The 16,951-nt window shown below is 40.6% G+C and overlaps 1 protein-coding gene across 6 annotated transcripts in view; it reads right to left on the reverse strand.

Moving 5' to 3' along the window:
- The window catches only part of LOC137640035 (dnaJ homolog subfamily C member 28), a 379,044-nt gene that overhangs the window by 182,525 nt on the left and 179,568 nt on the right, over window positions 1-16,951 (reverse strand). The window lies entirely within an intron of this gene.

The following is a 16,951-nucleotide window of genomic DNA, read 5'->3' on the forward strand; positions in this document are numbered from 1 at the left end:
TTAAATTTTTGCATTTTGAATGTACACACACTTAACGTAAATATTGATTAGCGTAAATAGTTTTTCTTAAATTTACATTTGTAGTATTTTGATTTACGTAAGATAGAGATGATTGGCGAAATCTAAACGAGGCCCTTTGAGTCAATAGGTGTAGGAGTAGATGATGATGATGATGATGATGATGATGATGATGATGATTTGTAACATAATTTACAGTAATGTATTTTAATATACAAATATTTTTTTTTATCATTTCTTGACAGGTTTGTTTTGGAAGATGAGCCATGAAATGTTTATTGCCAAGGACGAACACAGTGCTCCTAGTCTTAAGGCAGCATAGGACAGGTAGGCTAACGGTGTACATTTTTTTCCAGTTTCTCTAATTTATATGTAAAGAAAAATTAGCTTTATTCTCTTATTGTTGTTTCATTTAATTTTGGGTATCTATTTATAGAAAATTTATAATACAATACGTACAATAAAATGCACTATTATCTATCATGTTATTTGTCATATACTTAACAAAACCTCATTCTAAATATATGCCTTTTTCTGTGTTCCCAGGTGTACGCTGATTATGTGCGGTAACGCCTTCGGACACCTTATAAAACCTATCTTTACTTATAAGTCGGCAAGGACTCGTGCACCTTAAACATCACATGAATTTGCTGCCTGTCTACTGAATGCACAGCAATAATATATGGATGAAAAAGGTGCTCTTCTTGAGCTGGTTTCTTGGTGGAGGTGAAGGACTACCCAGAGTAATACTAGGCATCCAGTTAATTCTAATAGTTCGGCCTTCTCCATTATGAGGTTCAATACTACACAGTATTCTAGAAGTTTTATTCCAGCTGTGACCAAGTTGTGGAATAATCTTCCTAATCGGGTAGTAGAATCCGTAGAACTTCAAAAGTTCAAATTTGCAGCAAATGTTTTTATGTTGAACAGGCTTACATAAGTCCTTTTATACTTTATATATGACATATCTGTTTTGATGTTAATGTTTTTAAAATGACTTATTGTTAATTTTTTCTCATCGTTTATCTATTTCTTTATTTCCTTTCCTCACTGAGCTATTTTTCCTTGTTGGAGCCCTTGGGCTTATAGCATCTTGCTTTTCCAACTAAGGTTGTAGCTTGGCTGGTAATAATAATAATAATAATAATAATAATAATATGGGATAGGATTGGATACGTGGGAGAGCCGTTAAACTCCTATACCAGTGTGTTACTGTAACACGTACGCTGGTTCATCATTCCAGCTGCAGCCTTCGAAAGAAACATGGCCTCACACTGAGAATTTGGGAGGGGATGCAAAGTAACGGGCGGTCCTTCAGGACGACATGGCTATCTCACCCAATAGTAGATTTTTCCTGTGTCAAAATCCCTTTTTTGGGCTTGAGCCATGTCGTCCTGATGGAAGTGTACCAGAGTTGTCGCATATTAGAATTTAACCATATAATTGCTTTTTTGTTCCAACCTCACAAATTGTAGCTTTTAAATTTGTTCTATAATTAGTGCATCTAATGAGGGTTTGTTTTACACTTTAAATATACTTATTTGGTACAACAGTTCAACTCTATGAGTACACTACAAAATTTTTATAACCTGTATCAAAACTAGAAAGTTGTCATCGCAGCCCCATACGCTGTGATGAAGATAACATATTCAATATCAGTTGGAACATACACAAACTAAAATTAGTTTATAATAGGGGGTTTAAATAAAAGAGGTACACTAATTTTCATTTAGTAACATTAGGTCCTCTGTAAAAGAAAGCAAAAGTAACAAATTTGAAACAACAATATTTACATTTAGTGCTTAGAAAATAAGAATTGTTTACCACAATAACATCGTATTCACTGGTAGAGAAATAACATTCCTTACGGTAAAAATAAGATCACCTTTTAACTCTTCAATATAAACTGAGTTTATAACACAATGCAAATTAGAATGACACTCAACCCGCACTATGTACACTTTAATGGTCCCGTATTATACAGTCCATAAGAGTCCATACACAACGAAACTGGTTTGATCACACTGGAAGAAGTTTAGGGAAGAGGCAACTTTCCTAGGATCATGACCCGATGGCATACTATCCTGGTCAGTCCTTCTGATAAAAAAGGTGAGTTTGGACCTCAGTTGTTTCAAAAAGAGATTAGATCCTGTTGTTTCTCCTTTTAAAAGCTGACCCCCATTAAAAGTTACAGTCTTTGATAGGTACAATTTAAAGCATTCCAGAGGGCACAGAGAAGGATCTTCCTTTAGATGGACAATCTTCCAAGGCCCCCAACATTTTGTGGAGAGTTAATTTTCAGCTAGAAATGCAGAATCCGGGTATAAATTAGCATCTCCCAACTCCAAGATATCAATGTGGCCATCATCCCTTCATAGTGCCACAATATCGCTGACTCTAGCATTAGAAGCCATAGCTAATAAAAAGATTGATTTTTGAGTAAGATACCGCAAAGAAGCAGGATAGTTATCTATTGAGGAAGCTAAGTGCAAGACATTATCCAAAGACCAAGAGATGGTTTTGGGGGAGCATTTGGTTTCAGTTTAGCAAAAGCCTTCAGGATCTTATTAAACAGTTCGCTGATGAGTTCTATATCAAAAGCTTAAGTGATAGGTCTGGTTAGGGCCGATTTACATGAGGAAATAGTTGTTAAGGTCAGACCCTGATCATGTTGTGATAAAAAATAATAAACAGAAGTCCATTGTAATTGAAGTGGGCTTATGTTTCTTAACAAACTCCACCAATTTCTTCCAAGAGAACAGATACTGTCTTTTTGTAGTAGAGTACTTGTATTCTTCCATGAAATCAATCCTTTCTTTTGAAACTACATATTTTCTTTTAGCACCTAGGACGAGAAAATCATGAGCTGTAGGTTTTTTCATTAGCTAAGAGGAAGCAAAGACAGTCTCCTGTTGTACATCCTGGGACAGCGCTGGTGTCGCAGAGGAATCTGACGAGGTTTGAGTTCTAGAACAAGAGGTTACCAATTGCTCTTGGGCCAATTGGGGGCCACTAATGCTGCTCTCCCCATGAAGGTCCATAGTTTGTCTAGGACCTTCATGAGGAGATTGAGCAGTGGTAAATGATAAATGTGAGTCCAATGATTCCAATCCAGTAACTTCACATCTATCCCCCCTGCTTCCTGATCTAAATTCGGTGTTACGTAACAGGGAAGCTTCATGTTGAAGTTTGTCGCAAAGAGATCTATTTGCAGCTCCGGGACTTGCTCTAGAATAAAACAGAATAATTTTTCGTCCAGGGACCATTCTGTTTTCAGAGGCTCGAATCTTGATAGGGCATCAGCCGTCACATTGTGCATTTCTTCTAAACGAACTGCAAAAAGAAGCCAATTCCTCCTTTTCGACAAAGTTAGAATGGTCAGTATTACGTGATTGATATGAGAAGATCTTGAACCTTGTCTGTTGATGCAGTAGACTATAGTCTTGCTGTCGAGAACTAACCTCATGTGTGAATTCCTCTTTGAGTTCAATCTCTTCAGAGATAGAATCACTGCCATAGCTTCCATAATGTTGATATATAACTGTTGAAACACGACTGACCACTGACCCTGTATCTTCTTGGGAGGGGTATGAACCCCCAACCATGTTCCAAGGCATCTGTGTGAATCGTCACAAATGGAGGAGGAAACCGTAGGGGAATGCACATCGAAAATCTCTTGGCAGTGGACCACGGCTTTAGCTGTCTGTACAGTAGAGGCGGGGTTTTGTGATGATGATCTCTTTGAGCATTTGATGCCTTTCTTATCCAGACTCTGTTGTTACCTTTGACTCTTGCTTTCAGGAGAGGGTTTGTAACTGCTGCAAATTGTAGCAAACCTAAGACTTTTTCCTGATGACGACAGGTGATCGCCTTCGAATGAAGCAAACACCTGACTGAACTTGCTATTTCCTTCCTCTTGTCCTGAGACAGAGTAAGGATGTGACTTCAAATCCCATTGCAGTCTGAGCCACTGGAACTTTTGAGCTGCAGTTAACCTGGACTTCTCGAGGTTGATCTGGAAGCCCAGGGATTGAAGAAACTCCATAACTCTAGAAGACATGCCTACTTCGTCGCAGCCCACACCAACCAATCGTCGAGGTATATCAACACTTGAAGACCCATGTTCCTGAGTTGCTAAACAATGGTCTCAACTAGTTTTGTGAAAATTCTTAGAGCTATGCTGAGCACGAAGGGCATAGCTTTGAATACGTAGGCCTTTCCTGCCTGACTGAGACCAAGATAGGGGGAGAAGTACCGACCTATCGGAAGATGCCGATAAGCGTCGGTAAGTAAGGAGGCGGTGTAGGCCCCCTAGGATAGCAGGTTCCGTATTTGTGAAATAGCATCTGGAACTTGTCGTTCTGAATTAACTTGTTTAGTGGATACAAGTCCAGAACAGTTCGAACAGTGTTCGAATCTTTCTTTAGTACGCAAAATAAGCGTCCTCTAAAGTTCATTAATTTTGTGCAATGGATAACTCCCTTCTGGAAGAGATCCTGCACATATTTTTCCAGGAAAGGTGTTGCAGGTTGGAAAACCCTCTTGAACTTTGGCAGTTTCTGTCTCCATTTCCAACCTAGTCCTTTGGTGACTACACTGTGTGCCCAAAGGTCGAATTTCCATTGATCCCTGAAGCGATTAGAGTCTTTCCCCTATCAGAAGCTCCTCATTGTTTTCTTGAAGGACCTACCCCTTTATTTGATCTGCCTCTATTTCCTCGGCTCCTAAGTTGGCCACCTCTTCCAGATTTTCCCCTTCCACTTGCACTTCTCCCTTGAGCTCCAACGGGGCGAAATGTGGTGGTGGCCCCTTCGTAAATGGGATTAAAGGATGGGGACTGTAACAAACTGCTGGGGAACCATGTACACCGTCTGGGGAATAGTGGCAACTGTGGCAGTAGAGGCAGGACAGGCCTTCTTGCCTTTAAGGGATCTCCTAGGCTTCTTGCCTTTAGGTTGAGGTCCTTTTCCAGGGGTAAATTTCCTTTTAGAGGACATATCTCATTTCTGTATAAGGCTTTTGTTTTCGTGAGCCGTCCTGTTCATGAGTTCTTATACCACCTTCTGAGGAAATAGATCTTTCCCCCCAGATGTTGGAGTCAATGAACTTTTTAGACTTATGCCTAATAGTTGCAGCTGCTAGGATGTGCTCCCTGCAGGCTCTCCTGGCTAAAAAGAATGCGTGCCGATCACGATGGAAGGTAGTTAATTGAGTCTTGGCAAAAACTGGAAAGAGGTCAGTTTTCGAATAGGTCCCAATTACCATTTCTAGATAAGACTGCTATGACAAAGAAGCTGCCAGTCTTTCTTTGGCATCCAATCCACTTTCAGAAGATATTCAGGAATCTTGGGCAGTCTCTCATTAAACTGCTTACCTCCTATATTCCTATCCAGTTTTCCATATGGGAAAGCAAGAGAAACTGGCTTGCACTCCTCTAGTATTGATAGAGGTCTACCTTCGACAATTACCTTCTTGACCGCCTCAAGATTTTTCAAAGCAAAGGGAAAGACAGTGTTTTTTGGAGTTATAAACATAGCCTGCTTCCTGCCAAAAGCTGAAAGTTGAGTATTGGTAAATTTGGCTCTTTAGCTCTTTAACCTACAAGGTTTGAGCCTTACCATAGTCTCTTTAGGAATCGTATCATCCCTAATCGACGTTTCAAAGTTTAACCTCACGTAGCAGTGAGGGTAATTCTCAATACAGGGGTAAAACTCTTAATCCAAAACCAGTTTAGATCCTAAACCTTTGCCAATATCAAAGTACCACTCACTCAGAATCATATGTTATGCGTAACATCATGGGTTCTTCGCTGAACAGTCAGGATGACTTGAGAATGGTGGAGTCTTGGACTTCGGGTGCCTGTTGAAGCGCCTCAATATTCGCCTCTAAGGATGCTAGAGCTCTCTTATGCTCAGCATGAATGTTTTCCATGAATGCTTTCATGGAATCCATGAACTCTGTGTCCTGGGAAAAAAGAGGCAGTCGGATTCGGAAGAGGAGTGGGAGATGAGGCTGGTGTAGCAGATGCAGGGACGGGAGTAGGCAATGAGGTAGTACTTAGTATAGTATTAATCTGCTGACTATCGATAGTCATCTGAGGCTTCCGTTGTCAGCAAGAGCCATTCTTTATCTGACAAAATAGACGAGGTTTTTGACATGTTGTCAATGTCAAAATTCATGTCCTGAAGCATGTACCGGACCTCATGATCTGCAGGATCTAGTTGTACCGACAGAGTTCTACTAGAGTACCTATATAAACAATAGTGCCATATGAGTTGTCATATAGTGGATTAATGGGCCCCATTTTGTTTCCGGGTGGCAGGCTATCACCTAACTAGTGTCTCACTGGCTAGTGGCTGGCAACACAGATTATTATCTCCACTCTTTATTTCTGTTTTATATATAATGCCAGGCTGTTCTGCTTATGAGTGTGGCAATAGACATGAGAAAGCATATAAAATCTTTAGATTTCCACGCAATCCTGCATCTATTTCATTTTAATTAGGAATACTTACCTTCAGATCCCCCCCTTCTCTCTCTCTCTCTCTCTCTCTCTCTCTCTCTCTCTCTCTCTCTCTCTCTCTCTCTCTCTCTCTCTCTCTCTCTCTATCGAAGCATGCTATTCCTGCATGCACCTCTTTCTATTATACTTTCCTTTTTTACAACCCTGGAGCTCAAGTGGTGGACTACCCTTAAATCTGCACTCTTTGGTGTAGATGCAACATTTCCTCCCTTACTTAAACCAGATGGCTCAGTCACTCACTGTCCAAAGGAAAAGGCAACCCTCTTGGCAGATGTGTTTGACAGCAAGCAGAGTAATGAGAAACCTGAACTTCCTCATTCCTGTTTCCCTGAGGCTAAACTAACTAGTTTAGCTTTTCGATCTCGGGAAATTAAAGCTCTATTGATGGACCTTGATGCTTATGGAGGTGTAGACCCAAATGGTATTTTTCCTTTATTTTTTATAATGACTGCAGATTTCTTAGCTCCAAAGTTATCTGTTATTTTGTGCAAGTTAGCAAGAAGAGGAGCTTTCAGCACTTGTTGAAGAATTGGTAATGTTACTCCACTATGTAAAGGTGTTTGTGGTAGCCTAAGTCCAACTGATTACCGCCCAATTTCCATAACACCCATATGTATAGTTTTTGAACGTCTATTGGCAAAACGTCTTGATAGGTTTGCTGAAAGTAATCATCTGTTCCCTAGTTTGCAATTTGGTTTTCGTAAAGGACTTGGAGAATGTGATGCCCTTCTTACAATCTCCAATGATGTACAGAAATCCCTTGATTGTGGTCAGGAAGTTTGTATGATTGGCCTTGACTTTAGTGCTGCCTTTGACCATGTAGATCAAGAGGCCCTTGTTTTCAAACTCAAACAGTTGAGAGTGGGCGCGTCATTTCTTAGCCTCATTATTGAATTTTAAGTAATAGATCATAAAGAATTGTTGATGGGCACCACATAGTGAGTATAGCAATGTGATATCTGGTGTTCCTCAGGGTAGTGCTCTTGGCTAATTACTCTTCATACTATATACACATGACATGTGGTTTGGTCTAGAAAACAAGCTTGTTGCATATGCAGATGATACTACTCTCTTTGTATCAATTCCATCTCTTGAATGTAGATCTGGGGTTGCTGAATCCCTTAATAGAGATCTAGATAAAATTAGTGCTTGGTGCAAATCATGGGGTACGAAGTTGAATCATAACAAAACTCAAAATATGATTATAAGTAGGTCAAGGACAGTGGCTCCTCAACATCTTGATCTCAGCATTGATAATGTTTCTTTAACTTTGTATGACTTAAAATTTTAGGAGTGATTCTCGACAGCACATTTACTTTTGCGAAACACATTAGCTCTGTGTCTTCTTCATTGCACAAAAACTTTGCTTATTGAGAAAGTCTTTCACGATTTTTGTGATCAATCTATTCTGAAGAAGCGTTTTAATTCTTTCATTCTACCTTGTTTTTGTCTTTAGCTGCTGATTCTAATCTTAATTTGTTGGACAGGAACTTGGTCTATTAAATTTCTTATTCCTGATCTAGATATTAATCTCTGGCACTGTAGTTCAATTAGTTCATTATGCATGTTGCATAAGATTTTTTTTATAATTCTGACCATACTTCACATTCAGATCTTCCTGGACAGTTCGACCCTGTTCGTAATACTAGACATGCAGTTAATTCTAATAGTCAGGCCTTCTCCATCGTGAGGCTCAATACTACCCTTCTCCATCATGAGGCTCAATACTACCCTTCTCCATCATGAGGCTCAATACTACCCAGTACTCTAGAAGTTTTATTCCAGCTGTGATCAAGTTGTGGAATGATCTTCCTAATCGGGTAGTCGAATCAGTAGAACTTCAAAAGTTCAAACTTGCAGCCAATGGTTTTATGTTGAACAGGCTTACATAAATCCTTTTATAGTTTATACATCAAATATCTGTTTTAATGTTAATGTTTTTAAAATATTTCATTTTAATTTTCATTATTTCTTATAACGTTTATTTATTTCCTAATTTCCTTTCCTCACTGGGCTACTTTTCCCTGTTGGAGCCCTTGGGCTCATAGCATCTTGCTTTTCCAATTACGGTTGTAGCCCTTGGGCTTACAGCATCTTGCTTTTCCAATTAGGGTTGTAGCTTAGCTAGTAATAATAATAATAATAATAACAATAATAATAATAATAATAATAATATTTATTATTATTATAATAATAATAATAATAATAATAATAATAATAATAATAATAATAATAATAATAATACTTCCCAGCGTTTAAAACAAATGGAAACCAAATGTCCCGTCATTTGATTACCATTATTTTTCTACTATATCATAATCGATATCGCATGTTCACTAACATATCTTATCTTCACTACTATATCACATTATATCAGAACATCATATTTCAATACTATCCACAAGTTCCAAAACTATATCTTACTTTCGCAACATATATTACGTACTATATATCATATCTTCACAATTTTTTACCTTTTAATAATATATCACATTTCGATAACATATCAATAAAATTAATGAATATCTTCCTTTCAATACCTACATCACGCTCAAATATATCAATATTAATAATTTTCAATCCTATATCATATCTTTACATTCAATTTTATTCATTATTTATCATTATTTACAACTAAATATTTTAACAATCATAATAATACATATATCATATACTAATATTGTCTTTAAGAAATGTGGATTTGCACTCAAGATATTAAAACGTAATGCATGTAAATATATTAGTAAAGATATAAAGATTAGTAGATAATGATAAATAAACTAACAATATATATATATATATATATATATATATATATATATATATATATATATATATGTATATACAGTATATATATATATATATATATATATATATATATATATATATATATAAACAAGCATATCTTATAACAAAACATATATTCATTTTTGAATACCATTGTACCTGTAGCCTACTAGTACATAATTCTACTACTGTGTACAGCAACTGCAAAACTTTCTAGTACTCAAGATGCAATTGCTTTGTTGAATATTGTATGCTCCAACCTTACATAATCCTTGCTAATCTGAACTAGAGACTGTACGTTTCGAGAGGCTACGATGAAAAAAGGGGGTTGGAATTCCGTCCCACCTTAGTTTTCGTTTTTCATTAACCTGTTTATTTTCGAACTGATCCTTTTCAAAGTACTTCTGCGACATCAAGCATTATTATTGGAAACCAATACTACGATAAAAAATGTCATACTCGACCCCTAACATGTTGTTAAGATACCCAAGACAATTGGCAAAGAAACAATAAAGATACATCCATGTCCTCATAATATTGTAGTGGGACTAATTTTGCTTCTATTAGCATATGGGATGGATAAAAAAAATATAGTGTCGAAGCTAGGCTATAATCACGTGAAGAGTAATGTAAATAAAACGAGTATGCAGATTTAGAAAACACGAGCAAAAACACGAATTCATGTTCAATAAACGCAAAATCATATATGAATAGCCATACATGAAATACTGTACTATGCACACAGTAAACAAAAGGTGTGAAACATTTGACAATTCTATTGAGCGCAAATTAATTTTCCACCTGCTGCGTTTGTCTCAACTCTCAATTTATTCTTCAACTTGAAGGGTTATTAAAACTAGATTAATCATTCTTCAATAACACATCCCAGAAGCTTTGATTTTTAGCTATACTAATTCTCTTACTCAAATAGTCTTATTTGCATTATCATACTTTATTGAGTATTGAGAGAGAGAGAGAGAGAGAGAGAGAGAGAGAGAGAGAGAGAGAGAGCGAGAGAGAGAGAGAGAGAGAGAGAGAGAGAGAGAGAGAGAGAGAGAGAGTACTACTGCATCGTATAATGATTTAAATTAACATAATCTTGGAATACAAAACCCTGCCTCTCAGTCATTGCCAATAATCTTAGTAATCGAATATCATTCTTTCGTCAGTATGAGAGAGAGAGAGAGAGAGAGAGAGAGAGAGAGAGAGAGAGAGAGAGAGAGAGAGAGAGAGAGAGAACATCAGGCTGAACCACCAATATGAAAAGTTTGCCTACTGGCTGCAGAATACAAAATAGCACCCGGTTTTGAGGTTGGCGCTATTCTTGTTTTATATAGGTACTCTAAGTTGTACCATTGGTAACTGATGACCGTACACTGCGATCACATCAGCCCAGGGGAACAGGGAACAGGAGATCCCTCATTTCTAATGAAGGAAGATAGAGGGCACACTGTTGAGAGCTTTTCTGGAATCCCCTCACCCAGGTTCTGATGGTTTTCTGGCTCCACGTTTTCTCATTCTGAGAAACGTTGGTAGCGTGAAATCTAGAATGTAGGAGATCCTTGCATACAATGCATTTGGACGGTTCCCAGATAGCAAAGGATCCCTTTGAAACATGATAGTCTGCATGTTTCCGGCAGGTCTTGTGGCATCATGACCTGCCTGGTGCATTCCATGCCATCAGCAACTTGTAAAGATAGAAAAATTTCAATGAGTAAGTTATCATCATATAAAAATTTTCTAAATAGATCTTCACGGTGAAAAATATAAAATATATTTCCTCAATATGGTAAGTAATATGATATTTTGATTATAAAATAAATTTTTGAATATACTTACCCGGTGAATATATAGCTGCAACTCTGTTGCTCGACAGACAAACTCTACGGAAAAACTCGCCAGCGATCGCTACACAGGTTGCGGGTGTGCCCAACAGCGCCATCTGTCAACCAGATACCCAGCTCTTATGTAAACAAAGACTCAATTTTCTCCTCGTCCCACTGCGTCTCTATTGGGGAGGAAGGGAGGGTCATTTAATTTATATTCACCGGGTAAGTATATTCAAAAATTTATTTTATAATCAAAATATCATTTTTAAATATTTAACTTAGCCGGTGAATATATAGCTGATTCACACCCAGGATGGTGGGTAGAGACCAGTAATATATGTTTACATTTTATGAGCTAAGAGTTTTTTATTTCATTTTAGAAGTTATCAAAATAACAAAAACAAAATAAATAGGTACCTGGTAAGGAAGTCGACTTGAACAATTACTCTGCCTTTTAAGTACGTCTTCCTTACGGAGCCTCGCGATCCTCTTAGGATGCTGATCGACCCCTAGGAGCTGAAGTATTAAGGGTTGCAACCCATACAACAGGACCTCATCAAACCCCTAATCTAGGCGCTCTCAAGAAATGACTTTGACCACCCGCCAAATCATCCAGGATGCGAAAGGCTTCTTAGCCTTCCGGACAACCCATAAAAAAACAACACTTCAAGAGACAGATTAAAAGGATAAGGAATTAGGGAATTGTAGTGGTTGAGCCCTCACCCACTACTGCACTCGCTGCTACGAATGGTCCCAGTGTGTAGCAGTTCTTGTAAAGAGACTGGACATCTTTCAAGTAAAATGACGCGAACACTGACTTGCTTCTCCAATAGGTTGCATCCATTATACTTTGCAGAGATATATTTTGCTTAAAGGCCACGGAAGTTGTTACAGCTCTAACTTCGTGCGTCTTCACCTTAAGCAAAGTTCGGTCTTCCTCACTCAGATGTGAATGAGCTTCTCGTATAAACAATCTGATAAAGTCTGACCAAGCATTCTTTGACATAGGCAAGGATGGTTTCTTAACTGAACACCATAAAGCTTCAGATTGGCCTCGTAAAGGTTTAGTACGCTTTAAATAGAACTTAAGAGCTCTAACAGGGCATAAGACTCTTTCTAGTTCATTGCCTACGATCTCCGATAAGCTGGGGATATCGAAAGATTTAGGCCAAGGCCGAGAAGGCAGCTCATTTTTGGCTAGAAAACCAAGTTGCAGCGAACAAGTGGCTTTTTCTGACGAAAATCCGATGTTCTTGCTGAAGGCATGAATCTCACTGACTCTTTTAGCCGAGGCTAAGCATACCAGGAAAAGAGTCTTAAGAGTGAGATCTTTCAGGGAGGCTGATTGTAACGGCTCCAACCTGTCTGACATGAAGAATCTTAGTACCACGTCTAAATTCCATCCAGGGGTAGCCAAACGACGCTCCTTGGTGGTCTCAAAAGACTTAAGGAGGTCTTGCAGATCTTTATGTTTGGAAAGATCTAAGCCTCTATGCCGGAAGACCGATGCCAACATGCTTCTGTAGCCCTTGATAGTGGGAGCTGAAAGGGATCGTCCTTTTCTCAGGAATAAGAGAAAAACAGCTATTTGAGCTACAGAGGTACTGGTCGAGGATACAGAAACTGACTTGCACCAGTCTCGGAACACTTCCCACTTCGATTGGTAGACTCTAATGGAAGACGCTCTCCTTGCTCTAGCAATCGCACTGGCTGCTTCCTTCGAAAAGCCTCTAGCTCTCGAGAGTCTTTCGATAGTCTGAAGGCAGTCAGACGAAGAGCGTGGAGGCTTTGGAGTACCTTCTTTACGTGTGGCTGACGTAGAAGGTCTACCCTTAGAGGAAGACTACTGGGAACGTCTACTAACCATCGAAGTATCTCGGTGAACCATTCTCTCGCGGGCCAGAGGGAAGCAACTAACGTCAACCTTGTCCCTTCGTGAGAGGCGAACTTCTGCAGTACCTTGTTGACAATCTTGAACGGTGGGAATGCGTAGAGATCCAGATGTGACCAATCTAGGAGGAAAGCATCTATATGTATTGCTGCTGGGTCCGGGACTGGAGAGCAATAGATTGGAAGCCTCTTGGTCAGCGAGGTTGCAAAGAGATCTATGGATGGTTTACCCCAAGTGGCCCAAAGTCTCTTGCACACATCCTTGTGGAGGGTCCATTCGGTTGGAATTACTTGCCCTTTCCGACTGAGACAATCTGCTATGACGTTCAAGTCGCCTTGGATGAACCTCGTTACTAGGGAGATGTCTTGACCTTTTGACCAGATGAGCAGGTCCCTTGCGATCTCGTACAACGTCAGTGAGTGGGTACCTCCTTATTTGGAGATGTACGCCAAGGCCGTGGTGTTGTCCGAGTTAACTTCCACCACTTTGCCTCGAAGGAGAGACTTGAAGCTTTTCAAGGCCAGATGTACTGCCAACAGCTCCTTGCAGTTGATATGCATGCTCCTCTGACTCGAGTTCCACAGTCCTGAGCATTCCCGACCGTCTAGTGTCGCGCCCCAGCCCACGTCCGATGCGTCTGAGAAGAGAATGTGGTTGGGAGTCTGAACAGCCAGGGGAAGACCCTCTCTTAGATTGATATTGTCCTTCCACCAAGTCAGACAAGACTTTATCTTTTCAGAAACCGGGATCGAGACCGCTTCTAGCGTCTTGTCCTTTTTCCAGTGAAAAGCTAGATGGTATGAAGAGGACGGAGGTGTAGTCTTACTAGTGACACAAATTGTTCCACGGATGACAGCGTCCCTACCAGACTCATCCACAGCCTGACTGAGCAGCGTTCCTTCTTCAGCATCTTCTGGATGGATAGCAGGGCTTGATCTATTCTGGGGGCTGATCGTCTTGTTGTTCAGCAACGTCCTCATCAGAGGGTTCCTCATCCGAAAACTGATGAGGAAACGGCAACGGAGTGGGCAACGTCTGGCTCGCTGAGTCCGGTCGCACTGGTGCATGCGTGACGGAGCCGGACGCAACATCATGGAACTGCTGCACAGTCTGTGAACTGTTAACAACCATGGGTGCGCGAGGAAGCACAGCGTCAACCCGAGACTGTCTAGACCGTCTGGGTTGTGCAGTCAACACCCTACCGGGTTGCTGAGGTTGACGCACTGCGTCAAAACAAGTCACCTCTGCTGGTTGTTGAACGTCCTGAACGTCACAACCACCTCCGAGCGTCGCTTAACGACAACGTGCGGCTGGCAACCCACACTGGGTCGCATCGGTGGAGGAACCACCTCAACTGGCAGACGCGAGTAGGTTACCTCAGCGTCAACAGGGCGCACAACCGACCGGTTGGAAGGTTGTTGGCCAGAAGGTTTGGTAGCAACCTTCTTCGCATTAAAGTCCTCTATCAAGAACGTAAGCTTGGACTGCATGTCTTGCAGCAAAGCCCATTTAGGGTCTACGGGAGCAGGTGCGGCAACAGACGGGGTTAGCGACTGAGGCGGTACCGCTTTCCATCCCTGAAAGCCTTGTTTATGCATGACATAATTGTACAGCAAAACTTCAAAGGCTCGAAAACAGCTGTGAAGTTGACCTGTAAAAAACTTGGAGCGTCTCCTGGCCAGGCGCCAGGGAGAGTCTACGAGATTTGAGAAGTCTACCTGGGCAGAGGCATGAACTCCCAAGCCGAGAACTTCTCTCGTGTCATATCAGACTCTCGCTCTATAAGCCAGTTTAAAAGAAGGGAAAGCAAAGGCTGTATCCCCCAAACTCCTCCTGGTGAAAAACCAGTCGCCTAGCCAACGTAAAGCTCTCTAGGAGAGCGAGAGAGCACTAGCTTAAAAACAACGGCTTCGAAGTAGCTAGGCCTAGTGTAAGCTCTGACGTTTAGGCGAACGAGGAGCAGCAGTTACAAAAAGATCCGGACAAAGATCCTTAAAAAAAATCATCATGATTTAATTAAAGTCCATAGGGGGCTAAGCAGCTTTAGGCTCCTCTCCATCTGACAGAGTCCTCAAGGGAATATCAGTAGGAGGGGGAACAGCAACTTCCTCATCTACAGGAACCTTGTCCGATAAAAGCTGAGTCTCAAGCAAGGGAGAGACCTACCGTGGTGGCAATGCTTTACAAGCAGAGTCCACACTCACTGGTGCATTAGTAGCGGACCAGAACGCAACGTCATGTAACTGCTTGACAGTCTGTGAACTGTCAACAACTGAACTGTCAACCACAACAGGTGCGTGAGGACGCACAGCGTCCACTCGAGACTGCTTTGACTGCCTAGACTGAGCAGTCAAAACAACTCTAGAATGCAGAGGTTGACGCACAGCGTCAAAACAAGTCAACTCCGATTGTTAGTGAACGTCTTGAACGTCAACAGGAGCATCAGCAAGTGGCCTAACGTCCAAATGCGGCTGAAAAACCACACGAGACCGCATCGAGTGTGGTTCTAAACAACCTGACTGACGTGACTTAGCTACGCCAACGTCAACAGTAAGCACAAAGGAACGTTAGGTTGGCTGAAAGCCAGGATATCGATGAGATAAACGGCTAGACTCAACGGACTAATCGGCAGAATAGTCTTCCATAAGGGAGGCAAGCATATTCTGCATGTCTTGCCATACAACCCATTAAGGATCAACGGAAATGGTTGTGGTAAGAGACGAGGGTAACGTCTGTGACCGCAACACTTTGCCAACAAAAAAGACTCTCGGAGTTTGTGTTACGCTTTTGTTAGGCGGCGAGCAGTTATCCGATGACTGCATAGGGTCAGAGCTGTCCTAATGGCTGTAACCAGGACGCTGGACCTGTCCTGAAAGGACTGACTTTCGCTTAAGGGCTTCGAAACCTTGTGACAGGTTTCTTATGCGAAAAGCCTTCGGATGACGAGGAGAAACAACGTCTCTCTCGTCTTATGGTAGGGGAGATCTTGGTAAGATACACCCGATACCATAGAGGGAAACGTCTGTTCGTTGATCAAGGCCTCTCGAACCCATAAGTCGTTTGACATTACTTCTCCCCTGGGCTTGGGAGCATGCAAGAGGTCCCGGACTAGGTGAACGACAGGCACGAACAGACGAACCCTCGGACGCAACACTGTAACACTTTGCGCATATCACTTTATCACTTCGATTTTCTGTTTTGCACTTATTTCACTGAAATCGAAACTTTTACTGATTTCTACCTGAAACACGCAATTCTACCCTCCATTAAAAGGTAGTAATTGCGAAATCAGTCGAATAATGCAAGCTCATTAATACCAGCAAAAAACAGAAAACATATTTTAAGATAAAAAAAATCAGAGGCTGGGAAAGAGACTAAACACTAGTTCATATAAACTACGTTTTCAATCTCTCACCGCACATAGCCTGGGGACGAGAATAAAAAACTAAAAACGTTTTATCCTTCCTCCCCGTACAGAGACTAGGGACGAGAGTAACTCGAGAACAACGTTACCCGCTTGAACGGAACGTTTTCTCTCCTCTCTCTCCCTCCGTCTCTATCTCTCTCTCTCTTTCTCTCTTGATTTCGCACCTAAGAGAAGAGCCCAATTATATTTCGTCAAAAAAACATGTTATTTGACTAAAGGAAAAAACTGAAAGGTTTTTCAAATAAAAAGTTCCTTTAAAATAGAATTTAAAACATTTAAGCTATGAAAGAATGAACAAAACGTCAGAATCGATTTACTCTTACTGCAAAGTGAAACCGTGATACACTCTCTCTCTATCGTAACGATAGAGCGCATGTTGAACGTCCTGAACGTCAACAACTGCGTAGTATAAATAAACTAAACGTTAGTTCATCTTTGAAAACAGTACGAAGACTATCAAAGAAATTCTTTCATAA

The sequence above is a fragment of the Palaemon carinicauda genome, chromosome 4, assembly GCF_036898095.1.
Source record: "Palaemon carinicauda isolate YSFRI2023 chromosome 4, ASM3689809v2, whole genome shotgun sequence".
Taxonomy (NCBI): Eukaryota; Metazoa; Arthropoda; class Malacostraca; order Decapoda; family Palaemonidae; genus Palaemon; species Palaemon carinicauda.